Source organism: Jatropha curcas, chromosome 3 (assembly GCF_041381405.1).
Source record: "Jatropha curcas cultivar XTBG-Jc1 chromosome 3, XTBG_Jcur_1.0, whole genome shotgun sequence".
NCBI classification, from domain to species: domain Eukaryota; kingdom Viridiplantae; phylum Streptophyta; class Magnoliopsida; order Malpighiales; family Euphorbiaceae; genus Jatropha; species Jatropha curcas.
This window is the reverse complement of record NC_143153.1, coordinates 15,738,499-15,756,201: the sequence shown is the minus strand read 5'-3', so window position 1 is coordinate 15,756,201 and position 17,703 is coordinate 15,738,499. Positions and strand designations below refer to the sequence as shown.

The 17,703-nt window shown below is 35.0% G+C and overlaps 1 long non-coding RNA gene across 1 annotated transcript; it reads left to right on the top strand.

Annotated features, from left to right (window-relative positions):
* Positions 1-15,526: 15,526 nt before the first annotated feature.
* LOC149497622 (uncharacterized) lies at positions 15,527-17,703 on the top strand. Its single transcript, XR_016320229.1, has 3 exons — positions 15,527-15,636; positions 16,627-16,698; positions 17,475-17,703. It is a non-coding gene; the product is annotated as an uncharacterized LOC149497622 (long non-coding RNA).

Sequence of the window (17,703 nt, the reverse complement as noted above, 5' to 3'; positions counted from 1 at the left end):
AATTTTATTTATTAATTTGGATTTATATTAATCTCGACTTATAACGAGTTGAGCTTAACTTTAATGTTAATCCATTTTTGGCTGGTTCATCCTTAGGAAATTTTTATTTTATTATTTCAAAAAATGTTATCTTTTTCTATTTTGTAAATACAGATTGTATAATATTATAATTTATAACAAAAAATTAATAGAAAGTTATATATATAAATTAATAAAAAATTATATATATATTAAATTTCGTTTACTTGCAACGAGCACTAAAAAAAAACCCATTTAGAACGAATTTTCCGTTCTAGAAAAAAGGCTAAATTTATTTAGAAACAGATCAGAAACAGTTTTCATCCAAAACTACTAGGCAGGTTTTTAAATTTGTTTAGAAACGGATTTATGTCTGTTCCTATTAGCAATGGAAATATCCGTTTTCTAATTTCCATCATTCGTTTCTATTTGTTGATGGCGACTTCCTATCCGTTTTTAATTCATTTCTAAATTATTATATCTAGCCCCGTTTGTTTCTGAAAAAAATTTATCTTTGGAAAATATTTTTTAAATAACTTATTTTCTATTTTTTAGTTGCAATGTTGAAAATTAGTTTAAAATATTAAAATTTTTAACTCATAAGACCACAATAATAATAATAATAATAATAATAAAAATTTTGTATTTTAAATTTTATTATTAAATATAAAAATAATGCAAAAAAAAGGTAAATTGTAAAAGTCATCAGTGACCAGTGGTGGTGAACGGTAAGTGGTAGTGGCTACTGATGATTAATTAATTAAAAATATATGAATTTATAAGGTTATAATAAGTTTGTCAAAGTTCGAAAAATATTTTATTCTCTTGAAAATGAAAAGTTATTTTTCTTAAAAATGACTTAATTTTTCTTTGATCAGGAAAATACTTTTTGTTGACTTATTTTCCTAAACGCTCCTAAATAACGTAAAATTGTAGAAAATATTTTCTTACGAGTTATTTTACAGAAATAAACAGAATCTTTGTTTCTAACCATTTTCGGTTGTTAAATTCGTTTCGAAATCCATTTATAAATTTCTATTGCTAAATCCCTTTCCAGAGAGCCATTGATATTTCTCAAAATCTAATCCTGATGTAACACCCATTATCCGGTCTCGAAGTATTAGACAATGGATTACATTCATTGTCGGAGGCACCATCCAATGAAATAGAATCAAGTCTTCCTCCTAAAGATATTGGATTAATTTTTTTTGTCTCATAAGTCTAGAAAGTCCATGGTTTTTACTTAGAAAATGGTTTGTGAAATTCTGCAAGAAAATTGCAAGAGTTGTCTCTGAAAGTTGGATGGTAGCTAAAAGCTTGTGAAACAAGAAAACACTTTCAAACCCAATCTCAACGATCCATCAACTCCAAAAAATAAAATCTAAATCAAGATAATCCAATATCAATTCATAATCAACAACGAGGCTTATATAATAGTCATATTCGATTCCATACAACATATATGACATGTACATATCATAAAGGATTCTAAACCCATAATACATATTCTTCTTAATGCTTAAGTTAATACATAATTCCTTAAAGCAAATACAATCTCTAATATCTAAGGTTTACATGTCATATCAAAACCTAAACAAGAACAGAAGAACTAAGTCTATCAAGGAGAAATCTTCAATCTTTGAAGTAGGATCTCAACTCAAATCTACACTCATAAGTCTACAACCTGCGCGTGATAGAAATTGACGCGTTAAGTATAAAACTCAGTAGCGCTCAACCATCTCATACATCCATAAGTTACGATGGCAACAAGGTTTGATAGAAACCATTCAATTTATCAAGTTCAAGTAATAAAGCATGAACATCAATTACACATGCTAAGCATTTTAATACAAGGATAAGGTAATTATTCAAAGCATTTAATATAAGAAATGCATGCTTACATCATAAGCTCATCATAGAAACATCAAAAGTAAGAACACATGCTTAATATGCTAAAAGCATAAATCATGAGTTTGCAAGAATACCTTATACTTAAATTTGATTTCTTAAACATTTATTTCATTATAACTTATGGGCCTTACACATACTTAGAAGAATTCGGAAGCAGAACATATTAACAAAAACTAAATCAGAGGGGCTTTAAAAGCCAAGTAGAAATAGAGGGCTTTAAAAGCCAAGCAGAAGCAGAAAGAGTGTGTGCACTCATACAGAGGGCATTCATGTACCAAACATATGATCATAGCTATATCTAAATGATTAGAGTAGCATAAATGTAGTTAGCATTTTCCGAAATAGAGTAATCTTATTCAGAGCATCAATTCATACAAAGTATATGATAAGAGCACATAAATTACATTCTTTTTTTTTCTTTAACTTGATTTCATTCTTGTAACTTCATTTTTTTAGATAGTATATAGTTTATGCATGGTTTATCCCAATTCATGTCTTTTAAACTATCTAACACATGGAAAGTCCTATGTGCTTTAAATCCAAGAAAATAGGTTAAAATTCTCATATTCATGTATTTTTCTAAATCTCATATGTAATATACATATCAAGTCATATGCTTTAAGCACATATACATAAAGGCATGGAGAAGCTACAAGTCCTATAAAAGTTAATCATAGGCTATGTAACTTATACATAGCCAATATGCTTGGAAAATCTAATAAAGCATCTCACAAGCATTCAAGTCCTATAAAAGTTAATCATAGGCTATGTAACTTATACATAGCCAATATGCTTGGAAAATCTAATAAAGCATCTCACAAGCATCTCGCAAGCATTCAATATGATTGGAAAATCTAACTTATACATAGCCAATATACATAAAGGCATGGAGAAGCTACAAGTCCTATAAATGTTAATCATAGGCTATGTAACTTATACATAGCCAATATGCTTGGAAAATCTAATAAAGCATCTCACAAGCATTCAAGAAATTCCAACATGCATATGGATATGCCATCACAAAATCCCATAATTACACTACAAAAAAAGTGATAAAAGGGGACGAGAATTGGGGATAATGAATATTATTTGTTCCCAAAAGTCATAACCCCTCGAGATTAGGAGACAATTTTAAAAATTGTCCCTTTTTATGATAATAAGACACAAAGGAGACGAGTTTATTATGATATCTTACTCATATTTCAATTAGGCTTAGGGGATAATTTTAATTTAAGGAGGATTTTTAATAATTTATTTCCTTAAAAAAGGGTTTTACAATAAGTATAGTCTAACTAAAGGGAAATTTTTTTAAGCTGTTGGTTTACACAATTACAAAAGAGAAAAAAAAAAAAAAAAGAAAACTCGCAGTAGCACCAAAACATACGAAAGTAAAAAAGAGAAAACACAAGTGCAGCAGCGCCAAAACATTAAAAAAAAGAAAAAAAAGAAAACACCAGTGCAGGAACGCCAAAATGAAAAAGAAGAAAAAAAAAGTCGCAAAGGAAAAAAAAAAGAAGTAACATTGATTAGAGCTTTACTCCAAAAGGACACCCTTTATTGTTCCTCTTCAATGTTCATACTAGCAAGCTCTTCGAATCATATCATATGTATGTAATCTAATTGGATTTCTTTAATATAGTTGGTGAAAATTGCAATTATTAATTACTATTTTGTTTATTAAATTTGCTTTGAATTTGGGGATTGTGGGTTCATCATATTGAAATAATAAAATACAATAAAATTCTTAATGATAATACTTCCACAACACAACACATAACTCAACAAATAAATATAGAATACACAATTCAACAATAGTATTATTAGACACAATACATAACTTATCATCATAAAAAAAAAAAAAATAAAAGAGGCATATTAAACATAATTCAATTAAGAGGCATTTGCTTAGAGATGTATAGGAACATATAAGATACAATTGCAAATTGTCTCTGCCACAAGTCAAATAAAATTCAAAGGAAAAAAGGTGACTGTGAGGTGCACAACAGTGAGAGTGAGCGGTGAACATTATAGAGGTGCACAATAGGATTGAGATTCAGTTTTTACAAATAAATAATTTTCTTAAAGTTGTTTTATGAGATCAAAAGTGGATGTAACTACTATGGAGAGAGTAGGAAAAGGTGATGCATCATTATATATGATTCTACATAGAACTTCGTCATTAACTCAACTAGTTCTTAGGAGATTGAATTAAATTCTAAAAAGTTAATTATTTATGTTAACATTTATCACCAACCATAAATTCATGAATCGTACATCCATTCTCAATTAAACTAATCCTGGCTTCTTTTGTATACCAAGGGCCTCCATTGTCCTCCTAATCTTGCTTGCCCCATCCCATCTTCTAACTGCTGTATATATGTAGTTGCAGTCAATGCTAGGATCTACATCAGTAAGATAGTCCAGCAGTTTCTCGGCTACGCTAACCCTACATTTCCACTAGTCCTACAAACAGCCAACAATAATCCCATGACAATTTCATTTGACTGCAAAAATCTACTATGCATCCATAATGCTCAATTCTAGGAGATAAAAATCTACCTAATCATTTGATTTGAATTTTTATTGTGAATCTAAACATACTATATGATCTATACCACTAACCAGATGGAAATGACATCACATATTTACATACAAAAAAAGCTGATCCATACTTACATCCCCTAGGTTTTTTTCCTTTTTCTTTTTTATTATTATAGTATCTATCTATGTTTGAAAAGCTCCTCTCACTGCACTAATATACTTATTCTCTTCTTTGTCTATCAGAGGATGTTATATCATCTATAGACCCTTTATTGCTTATTTTGTTAAACTCACCCTTACAAAAGGAATTATTGAAGACAAAAAGTTTTCATTTGACAACACTCACATGGCTCTTAAAAATTCACGCATTTTAGTAAAAAAAAAAAAAATAAAAAAACCAATAACTTTGCTGCAAATGATTTAATACAACATTCTTTTTATTTTTTTCTCTGTTTCACTTATCAAAAGTGTTGAGTTCTTAGAATTTTAGGTATAGTAAATTGTGAAAATTAACCCCTCTTTGGAGTGAATTTGAAGCATATATACCAGATCCGAGATAATCGTGTGAGGATAAGGATTAAGAATCCTATATTATCTGTTAGTTAGAGTTTATTAGGAATCTAGTGTTATTATTTAATATATTTTACTGTTGTATGTTAACAGTAGTCTCGCACTAGTTATTTGGTCATTTATCTCCAAATGTAGTGTTTATGTATTCTTATTGTTTAATTATTATATATATATATATATATATATATATATATATATATATATTAGCAAGCTTTTGTTGTGTTGCTTTGTAAAGACTATCAGAAAATGACAGCTTCATTTTGAGGAGAACGAAGCGTTGGTCTGAGGGGCACTTGAAGAGTTGCTTCATTTAATGAGGTGACTTTTCAGTGCCTCGCCTTACCTATATTAGGCTCCTTCCTTATCTCATTTGCCTTATTTCTCATTTCCTAATCATTAGAGCATCTCTCTTTAGAACTCTCTCTCTCTAATTTCTCCAAGTGAGTTTTTATATTTCTGCGCTTGTCTCTTTCTTCTTTTTCATTTTTGTTGGTGGGATTATGGGTTCTTCTGGCGATGAGGATGTTTAAGTATCACTTGACCAGTCCGGTGATGAGAATACTGAAGATATGGACATGAGGGTGGGCAAGGCCAAAGGCAGGAAAGAGAACGTTAGTATTGCTGATGTTCCCTCTAATATTGACAAGGGTGAGCTGTTGGACATATGTTTTATGTATCGTATTACGCTAGAGTGCAAACTAAATTAGACCTTCAGAGAATATGAGGGTAATCGAGCCGTTGGATGAGGATTCTATTATGACATATGAGGAGAGTTTCCAATCTGGGGTTCGGTTTCCCTTGTTAGAACCTCTAAGGTCATTTTTTAATGATTATAATATCACTATTAGCCAGTTAACCCTAATGGATTAAGGTTCTTGTGCGGCTTAGTGATGCTGGCTCGCCAAGATGGACATAATTTGATAGCTCGGGTAGTTTGGGAACTTTACCACTTCTTTGTTCGCCCTAACAAAAACCATTATTTTCTTCAGGCGAGGAACAACTGTAATGTGTTTGCTAAGAGGTCTAAAATTTTCTCTTTAAAGAATTAGAAATCAAAATTTTTTATTATTCAACGTCTGGGAGGGTTCGGAGTGCTAAACTGGTGGTCTGAAGATCTACTTCCCCATCTTCCTGCCTCGCCTACCTATTGTGATTGAATTTGTGTGGAGTTGATAAAAGCTAGGGGACTAGGATATGTTAACCTGAGGCTGGTGATAGCCAAGGGTTATTCGACCTGTTCTCCTAGTGGACCTATGAGGCCCACCCCTTCTTCTCCTCCTGGTAAATTTTGTCCTTATTCGCTTTATACATTGGTGCCTTACACTGACATTTTTTAATTTTTCCTTCTTGTCTTTATGCAGAAATGGGTCCTAAGAAATCAAAGAGTTCTAAGATGGCAAAAGTGATCAAGGCAATGAAGAGAAAGGCTGTGGTTGAGGGTTCGAGGAAAGAAGTACCCTTTGTGGCACTGGATCATCAATCGACCAAGGCTGAAACTGATTTGCGGGCTTCCCGCTTCGAACATGCCTCTTTGAGTCCTACAACTGAACCTAGATGAAAGAGGCAAAGGGAAGTGCCTATTCCTGTCCCTACTCCTATTCTCCCAGAGTTGGCGAAGCTCTGGAAGTCCGAGGTTACTTCATGAATAATTATAGGGTGAATTGCAGTCTCCAAGAGGACGGACCTAGCCGAGAGATGGCTCACCATTGTCTTTTTCCTGTGGATGTTTACTCTTTGATCATATGGATGATGTGGCGATGAAAGATTTAATCAACTAGTGTCGGTTCCAAACTCTACATGCTAATAATATGAACTTCACTCGGATAACTAAGTTGAAGGGAGGTTATATAGAGATGGAAGTAAAGAAAAATGAGATGGAGGTTGCGCTAAAGAGTGCTGAAGTTGCTATGAGGGAGCAGGAAGCTTGGCACAAAGCAGATATTAATGCTCATGATGCCTATCTTGAAAAGTTAAAGAAGGAAAATTGGGATTTGCTGGCCAAGAATAAAGACCTTGAGAGCAAGGTGAAGGCGATGGAGGAGGAGTTGAAGGGTCTTCAAGATCAGGAAGTAACTATAGTGGAGGATTTGGTAAAAACATGCTTGAGGGTGAACATCTTATCCGAGTTGAAGACTCAAAATCCTGAAGCAGATTGGAGTTGGGTGAACAAGATTTACCCTGATGAGGTTGAGGAAGATGAAGAAGACAGGGGTGCTGAAGAGACTAGAGGCGATGCTTTGCCACAGGGTCTAAGTGTGGAGGACTTGCCTTCTTAGCTAGAGGGGAATGAAGTGTCTTGAGATATACATGCTATTTCTACAAAGGGGTATGCTAGTATGGGTTCACCCTCGGGGGGGGGGGGGGGGGAATAGGTCGACCCTTGTACTTAGTTTATTGTAAGGACTTTTTGTAACCCTATTTTGTTTTAATGAAAATGTTCTTATTTTTTGTTCAAGTGTTGTATATTTTCCTTCTAAGTATTCAAGATAGCATTCTTTTTTTGTCATGATATACATTTAGTTTCTCGAACCAGTAAATTAATACATATCTGAGCTTATAGATTTAGTTAATAGACCGCATAGGTCAAATTGGCGAGCTATGTATGTCCAAACTGATGGACTTTGTTAAAGGACCGCTTAGGTCAAATAGGCGAGCTATAAATAGGCGAGCTATGTATGTCCAAACTGATGGACTTAGTTAAAGGACTGCTTAGGTCAAATTGGCAAACTATGCATGTTCAAACTGATGGACTTAATTAAGGGACCACTTAGGTCAAATAGGCAAACTGCGTATGTCTGAACTGATGGATTTAGTTCAAGGACCGCTTAGGTCAAATTGGCGAACTATATGTGTCCGAACTGATGGACTTAGTTAAGGGACCACTTAGGTCAAACAGGCAAACTACGTATATCTGAATTGATGGACTAAGTTCAAAGACCACTTAGGTCAAATAGGCGAGCTGTGTATGTCCGAACGGATGAACTTAGTTAAAGGACCACTTAGGTCAAACAGGTAAGCTATGGATGTCTGAACCGATGGACTTAGTTAAAGGACCGCTTAGGTCAAATAAGCAAACTAAAAGTGAATGCTGAAAAAAATTTCTAAGTAAGATCCTTCAGGAAAAACTTAATGCATCATGCCTCTCTCAACTTTGTAAAGCATGATACATTAAGTGAAAAAACTTGAGGTCTCTTTATTATTCAAATATAAAGTTACTTTACATTTTATTGGGTGGAGATACAATATGCCTTCTTTAGGTTGTCTGCATTCCATGTTTAGGGTAGCTCAGTCCCCTCAATCTTCCTAAGCTTATATGTGCTTGAGCCTAATCATTTTAACACTTTATAGGGGCCCTCCCAATTTTGTCCTAATTTGCTCAGGCCTGCCGAGCCTTTGGCTATCTCTGCCTTTTGCCATACTCTATCTCCTTCTCTAAACTACTTGCTTTGAACTTGTCTATTGAAGTATCTTCTCACCCTTTGTCTGTATGCTTCAGCTCGGGCTACAACATCCTCTCTAAGCTCCTTTGCTAGGTCTAGGCTGATCCTAAGTCTCTCGTTATTGCCGAGCTCCTTATATGCTCTTGTCCTTTTATTGGGTGTACATATTGCTGTAGGTACCATTTTGCTTTGTTGCTTGCTGAGGTGTGGTTCTGTAAGCCCATAGCATGCTATTTAGTTCGTCTGCATAGTTAGCTTTCTCTTTGTCCTACCTCTTCTTTAAGCCTTGTAGGATGGTTCTATTGGTGACTTTGGTAAGGCCAAGAGTTTGCGGGTGAGCTATCAAGGTAAAATGAAGTGCAATGTGCCAGTCTTCACAAAAAGATTTGAAGGCTCTTGAGTCAAATTGCTTTCCATTATCAATGACAATCTTATGGGGGCACGCCATACCTGAATATCATATTGTTCCTAAAGAAACTAATAACTCGAGCTGGGGTAATGGAGTTGAGGGCCTTGGCTTCTACCCGCTTGGAGAAGTGATCAATTATAACTACCATGAATTTTCTTTGCCCTATTGCTGTAGGAAAAGGTCCTATCCCCCATTGAGCGAAAGGCCAGGCTAAACCTAAGGGTTGTAGTTTCGAGGAGGGTTTTTGATAGCCTCGCAAAGTAGGCAATTTTGTTATGTTATTTTCATATAATTTGCATGATTGCATGATATTTTTATACACTTTACGTTTGCTCGTGTTGTTTTTGTTTTAAAGTGATTGTAGGAATACAATTTGAGCAAAGGAATGAAAAGGGCTTGCTTTGATAGAAAAAGAGGACCAAAAAGTTGACTAAGTATGGAAGAATCTGCCTAGCAGAATTCGCAACGCGAATGAGGTCGCGTTGGAAAAGAAGAACTAACAAAATCGTGAGCGCTACCTAAAATCATGAGCGCAACCTATATACCAGAAGACTCAGAAGGCTTCAAAACACAAGTCGAGAGCGCGACATTCAAATGCGTGAGCGCGAGAAGCACTCCAGAGAGTCAGAAAGTTTACAAGCAAATATCGCGAGCGCGACATTCAACTGCGCGAGCGCGAAAAGCACTCCAGAAGAGGCAGAAAGATCATAAGTAAAGATCGCGAGTGCGACATTAAATTCGTGAGCGCGAATCATGTTTCCAGGAGACGTCAACTGTCACCTTTTTCACCAGAAAATCATGTCCTTCCATGAACAAGTCAGAACTTGATATGGATCAGCCATCACTCAACCATGGAGCTCAAAGGAGCAAGGAGAACAACATGGGAGATCCATTAGTGTTTCCAAGTGGGCCAATTACAAGAAGTCAAGCAAAGAGATATGGGGCAGCCATATCCTTATATGTTCAAGCCCAAATTACACAAGAGCTTCATGATGTGGCATTTAACAAGTGTTGTGTGGAACTTGAAGGCACACCTAGGCTTCTTACAATGTTGGAGACATGTGCTGTTGGTGTAGCACACCCTAACCATGCTAATATGTAAGGGATGTGGGCTTGGATGTGTTCTTATCCCTTGTTGCTTGTTTTGGTCTAATTAATATGTAAGGGATATGAGCTCATAGTGTTTATTTAAGTTGTTTTGGGTTGGTTTTATGATGCATGCAATCTGCCCAATATCAAGTTGTTTGTTTTGGGCTGGAAATGACTTTATTTTGTGTTTTAGAGTTAAGCCCATGTGTTTTGGCCCTAGGGCAGCCTAGTTAGATGCTCTTCTTTAGGGTTATGTTTGTTTAAGGCATATAAATAACCTCCTTAAGATGTAAAACGGGATTTTTGGCATAATTTGAATCAAAGGCAGAATTGTTCATGCTCTTGCATGTTCTTCTTAATTAGAGTGATTGTGAGAATTTGCTATCCTCTAATTGCATCAAGAATTAAGGTAAACTTATCAACTCGTTTGTGGCGTTTATCTTGTTCTTTGCTCGATTATTGGTGTTACCGTTTCATCATAAACGTGGGGTGCCATAGAGCGTTTAATCTCGATTATTGGTGTTACCGTTTCCTTATAAACGTGGGGTGCCATAGAGCGTTTAATCTCGATTATTGGTGTTTCCGTTTCCTTATAAACGTGGGGTGCCATAGAGGCGAACTTACATCTCATTCTTTGATTTTTCGATCCCGGTTCCGCGTCATTTGGTATCAGAGCCAAATCAAAGTTTTGGACCAAGGGCCACAACAATGGCAATCCATTAGCACTTCCTAGTGGACCAATTACAAGGAGTTGTGCAAAGAAGTATGGAGCAACCATGTCCTTACACATTCAAGAATAAGTCACACAAGAGCTCCATGACCTTGCTTTCAACAAGTGCTATGAAGAACTTGAAGGAACACCTAAGTTTCTCACATTAATAGAAGCACATGTTGAGTGGGAACCTGAATTAGTTAGCACGCCCGTGCAAGGTGGCACACCCAGGCCGTGCCCTCGTCTGACTTGCTGAGGAAAACAACTACCTTGAAGCACGGCCGTGCCAAATAGCACACCCCAGACCATGCTTGCCTCTGCCTCTCACGAGGGAACTCCTACATTGAAGCACGCCCGTGCCAAATAGCACACCCAAGACCGTGCTTGTCTCTGCCTCTCATTAAGTTAGTTAGCTTATTTTGAGTTTTTGCTTTGTTAATGGGTTGGACCTCCAATATTTCGGCCACCCTTGATTACTTAGCCTTATTTTGTTTAGATTTAGTCAATCTTTAGTGGATTTGGACTAGATATCCAAATCCTTAAGTTGTTATGATTTTGTTAGTCTTATCCTTAGTTGGTTTAGATTTGCTAAATCCTACTCCTTAGCTAACTCTAAATCCTTTAAGGATCTGGACCTCTTAGATTAGTATAAATAGCTTGTTATTTTGTAATTATGCAGACAATAATTATTCAATCAATTAATCAAAGAGAGATCTTCTTCTTTCATGCCTTTGGCGTGTTCATGTTTTTAGAGGGTGTGAGATTGCATTCTTCTAATTGCATCAAGAATCAAGGTGAACTTATCAATTCTTTGTGGTGTTTATCTTATTCTTTTACTCTATTATTGGTGTTCTTGCTTCTTTAAGCTTTGGGTGCCATAGAGGGGAGTTTATTCTAGATCTTTGATCTCTTCCAAAACTTGTCATAGAGTTCATGGAATATATTTTCATAGGGTTCTGCGTCAGTTTGGTATCAGAGTCAAAGATTAAGGTAAATTCTTATTTATCTTAGTTCTAGGGTTTGTGTTTATTTGTTTTCTTATTCATCTTGTTTTTGTGTTTGTTTTCTTCTTCATCTTGTTTCTTTTGTGTTTGTTTTCTTTTGTTTAGTTTCAATTCGTTTTTGCTTCAATTAAATTTAGTAATTTCGTTCTTGTTTCAATTCTAGAAGTTTAGATCTTAGATCTTGTTGACTAAAAAAAAAAAAAAAAAAGAGTATAGAAAAAAATTTTCGTCCACCATTAAAATTGTTGGTGTGGATCTTGTTTTTGTTCCTGAATCCAAGGGATTTGATCCTAATTCAAAGGGATTTTGCCTTATTTTGTGGGATTATTCCTAATCCTTAGAAGATTTGACCATATTTTGTGGGATTGTGCCTAATCTTAAGGGATTTGACCATATTTTATGGGATTTAGTTTATCCACTATAATCTTGTGATAAAACCTAATCTTAACTACTTGTGGATAAGATAATAAGGATTAGTTGACCATATCTTTTGAGATTAAGCAAATCTACTACAATCCTTGTCAAATCTAAGAATCCTACCTAAATTAGGTTGCCTTGGAAAGGGATTTAATTAAGCACGCCCGTGCTTCACCTCAAGCACACCCGTGCTAGTTCCTGACTTCCACTAGTTGGACTAGGCCTTCAACGCACGCCCGTGCTCCATCTAGCACACCCGTGCTCGGTTCTGACCCTATTAAAAAAAATAATATTGTTTTCTTTTGGATTTCTTTGATTGCTCGCTTTGTTTTGGGTAGAATTATTTAGGTCCATATTTGGTTTGCTTTGTAGTAAACTAAATTCATACATTATATCCAGTAATTGTCTTTTAAATTCTAGTTTCTTTATTTTTTGTGTGAGCTTCCTATTGCTTCTATTACATTGTTAGGGTGTGTTTGCTTGTTTACTACACTCTAATTGATAATTAAAGTAGTGCACTGTTTATGTTCTTGTGCTACTATCCATCTCGTTTTGAGTCTTCTTTCTAGAATTTGTGCTTGCTTTTCATTGTTAAGTTTTTTATTCCTTGATTGTAAACGTGACTTTGAGTTGGTTGGTTGAACTAAGATTCTGAAGTTCAATTGGAAGAATTGCAAGGAGTGATTCAAGAGTGTAAACACGTGAGGGAGTGAATTACCAATAACTCAAATCTTTTAGTGTTTTCTCTTTGAATACTAACCATGAGTTCAGGCAAATCTAGAGATGGAAGTCCAATTAACGATCCTCAAATGAAAGTTTTCATGGAAGCAATTCAAGGACAGTTTAGAACCTTCAATAATCTTTTCCTAGACATGAAGGAGGAATTGCAAGAGATAAGAGCTTCACAAAACTCTAATACAACAAGAGCTCGTCCACAAACTAGATTTCAGGTTCATGATGATGAAGATACTGCAGAAACCAATTTCAATAAAATTGATGGAGACTTGGGATCAATCAAGATGAGAATTCCAGAATTCAAAGGCAACAACAATGCTGAAGAATTCCTTGAATGGGAGAGAAAGGTAGAACAAATCTTTGAATGCCATAACTATTCTCAAGAAAAGAAATCCATCTTGCTGCTGTTGAATTCAAAGGTTATGCTATGTTTTGGTGGGAACAATTGTTATTAAAAAGAAGGAGGAAAGGGATGCGACCTGTACCACCATGGGAGATCATGAAAGAGCTAATGCACTAAAAATTTGTCCCTACTCATTACTTTAGGGATTTACACAATAAATTAGCTAGAATGGTGCAAGGAGGAATGAGTGTGGAAGAGTACTACAAGGAGATGGAGATTTGCATGGCAAGAGCCAAGATTGAAGAAGAGGAGCAAATCACCATGTCACGATTCCTTGGAGGTCTAAATAAAGACATTGCTGATGCTTTAGAGATGTATAGGTATGATAGCTTGGAGGAGATGGTAGATATGGCCATGAAACTTGAAAGACAGAAAAAGGGGAGATCCACCAACAAGTATTCCAGCAACACATGGGGATCTAAATGGCCTAAAGAAGGTGAGAAGAAGGAATTTAGAGGTTCTAATTCTCAAAGGACAGATTCAACTTCAAAAGGTAAAGAAGCTGTCCAAACTCCATTTAAAAGCAACAAAGGTACTTCTAACTCTACAACCCCTTCTAGAGAAATTAAATGCTTTAAATGTTTGGGGAAAGGGCATTATGCATCTCAATGTCCTAATAAAAGGGTTATGATTGTTAAAGATGATGGGAATGTTAGTTCTGAATATGAATGTAGTGATTGTGATGATATGCCTAATTTAATTGATGATAATGATGATGATTCAGAAAATTTAATACTTCCTGAACATGGTGAAGCTTTGGTTGCTAGACGTGCTTTGAATATGCATGTTAAAGAAGAAAGCCTTGAGCAACGTGAGAACATATTTCACACTAGATGTTTGATTAGTGGAAAGGTGTGTACTCTTATTATTGATGGGGGTAGTTGCACTAATGTCGCTAGTGTGAACATGGTAAACAAACTGAACCTAACTTGTCTCAAGCATCCTAAGCCTTATAAGTTGCAATGGTTGAATGATTGTGGGAAGGTGAAGGTGACTAGACAGGTACTTCTTCCATTTTCTATTGGAAGGTATGAAGATGAGATTTTATGTGACATAGTACCTATGCAAGCTGGCCATTTATTGTTGGGAAGACCATGGCAATATGATAGAAGAGCACTTCATGATGGATTCCATAATCGATACTCTTTGATTCATAAGGGGAAAAAGGTGGTTCTTGTACCTTTATCACCTCAAGAGGTTTATGAAGACCAAAGAAAGATACTTGAGAGAGAGAAAGAGGTTTCGGCCTTGAGAGAACAAAAGAGAGAAGATAGTAAGAATGAGGGAAAAGAGGCCTCAAAAATAACAAAACAAATTAATGGCCCAAATGTGAGAGAAAAAGAAAGAGAGGAGAAAAAGAAACAAACTTTTTATGCAAGAGCTAGAGAGGTTAAGTGTGCCATTGCATTAGAGAAGCTCGTGTTGCTCCTTAGATATAAGGAAATTTTACTTGCTGAAACTAACATTAACCTTGATAATTTGCCTTCCATGTTTGTTTCTATGTTGCAGGAATTTGATAATGTCTTTCCTACTGAATTACCTAGTGGTTTACCACCTTTAAGGGGAATAGAACATCAAATTGACTTCATTCCTGGATCCACCATTCCAAATAGGCCTGCCTATAGAAGCAATCCAATGGAGATAAAGGAGTTGCAAAGGCAAGTTGATGAACTTATGGAGAAAGGTTTGGTGAGAGAGAGCATGAGCCCGTGTGCTGTTCCCGTGCTTCTAGTACCTAAAAAGGATGGAACATGGCGCATGTGTGTTGATTGTAGAGCGGTCAACAAAATCACTGTAAAGTATAGACACTGTAATATCCTCAACTTTGTAGTTCCTGCTATTCTAGCTTTTTCGATGAATTCGGTTATCCGAATGAAAGGAAAACTTAGAATAATGGGAAACACTAGATATTGAGGATGTGAATATCAATTAAATGGTAATTAATGTGATTACAAATCAATTTGAAAGATTAAAGGAAATCAAAAATGAGTTAAAGAGGAATGACTTCTTAAGAAAGTACGATTTTACCCGGAAAGCCCGAAAACCGGTAATTTCAGTATGACCTTTCTTAAGTGGGGTTTAAAATATTAAATACACTTGGTTGATACCTACTAGGACTAAAGGGAAGTGATTAAAAAGATTAGAGTGCCAAAGGATGAAGGGAAAACAAAAGGGAGGATTATAGTGCAATTTTCATTTAAAGGACATGGAAGGAATTTTTAATAATGTTTAGTATATATTATTATGAAGAGGTGGAGATAACCATGCCATTTTCCACCCATTTTTACAGCTCACGTTGGTCAAGAAGAGAGGAGAAGAGTTTTGATTACAAATCAAGCAAAAAGGAGGTGAAAATCAAGGAATTTTCAAGTAATTCTTAAGAAAAGGTTAGTTATCTTCACTTCCTCCTTCTTTTCTATGGATTAATTTTTGAATTCCATGAACTTTGAAGTGAGGTGCTTGCTTGTTCATTCTGATTTGGTGAAGATGAAGTGATTAGACTTGAGTTTAAGGTGATTTAAGATGAGTGAAACTAGTTATGCATGAATTCAAAGTCTAATTTGCATAATTCACCAAGATGGATGATTTTGAGTTTGTATTTGATATGCCATGACCTAGGGATTCTGATATATCTTATATTATGATGTTATGTAAGTAATAGAAGAGTTGAATTGCATGAATTTGTGCTGGAATTGAGTTGAGAATGCTTAAGCAAACATATCATTGCTGGACCTGTTACAGTTGGGCTGTCTGAACTTCAGCTTCTGTAATTGACCTGTTTGACTAAGCAAATGAACTTCAAAATTCATGAAATTTTATATGGAGATAGGCTGAGATGTTGGGTAGGTCGTGTTAAAAGGGAAAGGCCATTGGATAAAAGGAAATGGAGTTATAATTAAATCAATGCAGGCTGCTCAGCATGAGAAAAACTGGAATTCAGATTCTATAATTATGTCATTTGAAAATGCAAATGAGCTTTAAAAATTATGAAATTTTACAGGGAAGTACTCTAAGATGTTGGAAACATGCTGTAAAAATTTCAGGGCAAATGGATATGAGGAAATTAAGATATAGCCAACGGAATGCAAGCTGCTCATATGCTGAAATTCTGCATTTCATAAACATTGAATGAATTTAGCATGCCATTGACTTCTATTGTTTTAATTGTTAGTAGTAGGTTTCTAGGATGTGGTTAAGTGTTGGATATGAAGTGTTTCATGCTTAAACTAAGGTCATATGACACTTGGACAAGCATAGTAAAAAGGAAAGAAAAAGCATGACACAGCATTCTAATGCTTAATTTGCATTCCTATAGAAATGCATGTGTGTATATTGTGTAGTATGAAGTTAATATGAGTATTAATCTCATGCTACAGCTTTTGAGAGAAAGGGAGTTGAGGAGAGGGTGGTTGATAGAGGAAAAAGGCTAGGGGAGCCTTCTAGCTCAGGTTAGTGTACTATGCCTTTCCTACTTTTATTTAAACAAAATGATTTTGATTTTGCAAAATATTTTCATTGGATTTACTTTATGAATCATAACTAGAAAAAGTATTAATGCTTTCATATGTTTTTAAAGAACAAAGCTTATTTTGAAAGCATACGACCTAATGACATATGTAAATGAAATTTATGATTCTTATACCTTGAAAGAGGAGGATGTTGGCCAATTGATAACTGTAGTATGAGGGGTGGCCATGACTGAATGATTTTAGTAGTGTTTGCGAAATGAAATGTTGCCCACAGTGATTTTAATATTATTACATGAATGGAATGGTTTAAAAGTCTTACAGCCGATATAGACATGGTTATTACCCTGAATATCACTTCATTTGTTGAAGTTGATATTACGATCGATTGAATATGGATATCATCGCTAGATGATATATGATTGATGTGAAATTCTCCCTCCATGTTGAGGTTGTAGATTGCTCCCTCTTCTGTTGAAATCATATCACAGATTGAGGTTGTAGATAGCAGGTCTAGATGTGCACATTAGACACTGATGGCCCTCGGAATTGATTCTATAAAAGCTGTAAAGACTACATTATGAATTCGTGATTTAAATGGTATTGTTTTGTTTTCTTATTTCCTTTAACATGGTGGGTTTATGACTTATGATTCATTATTTCACATAAAGAATTTGATTTGATAAATTTGTGTTTATTTTATAATAGTACACCACTAAGCAAAATGCTTAGCGATAGTTGCTTTTGTGCTATCGCAGGAAAAGGCAAGGAAAAAGAACTAGGAGAAGATCGTTTTTGTTTGATGTAGATAGTATGCTACTGATGTAGCTATTGTATATTTGACTTCTTTTGGAATATGTATGATGTATTAAACATTAACAGAACATCTATGTATATTTGAGCAGATACATGTAAATTATGATTGTATGAATTTCTATTATGTATCTAAGGTGTGAAAAGGATTTCAGTATGTAATTAAACCATCCA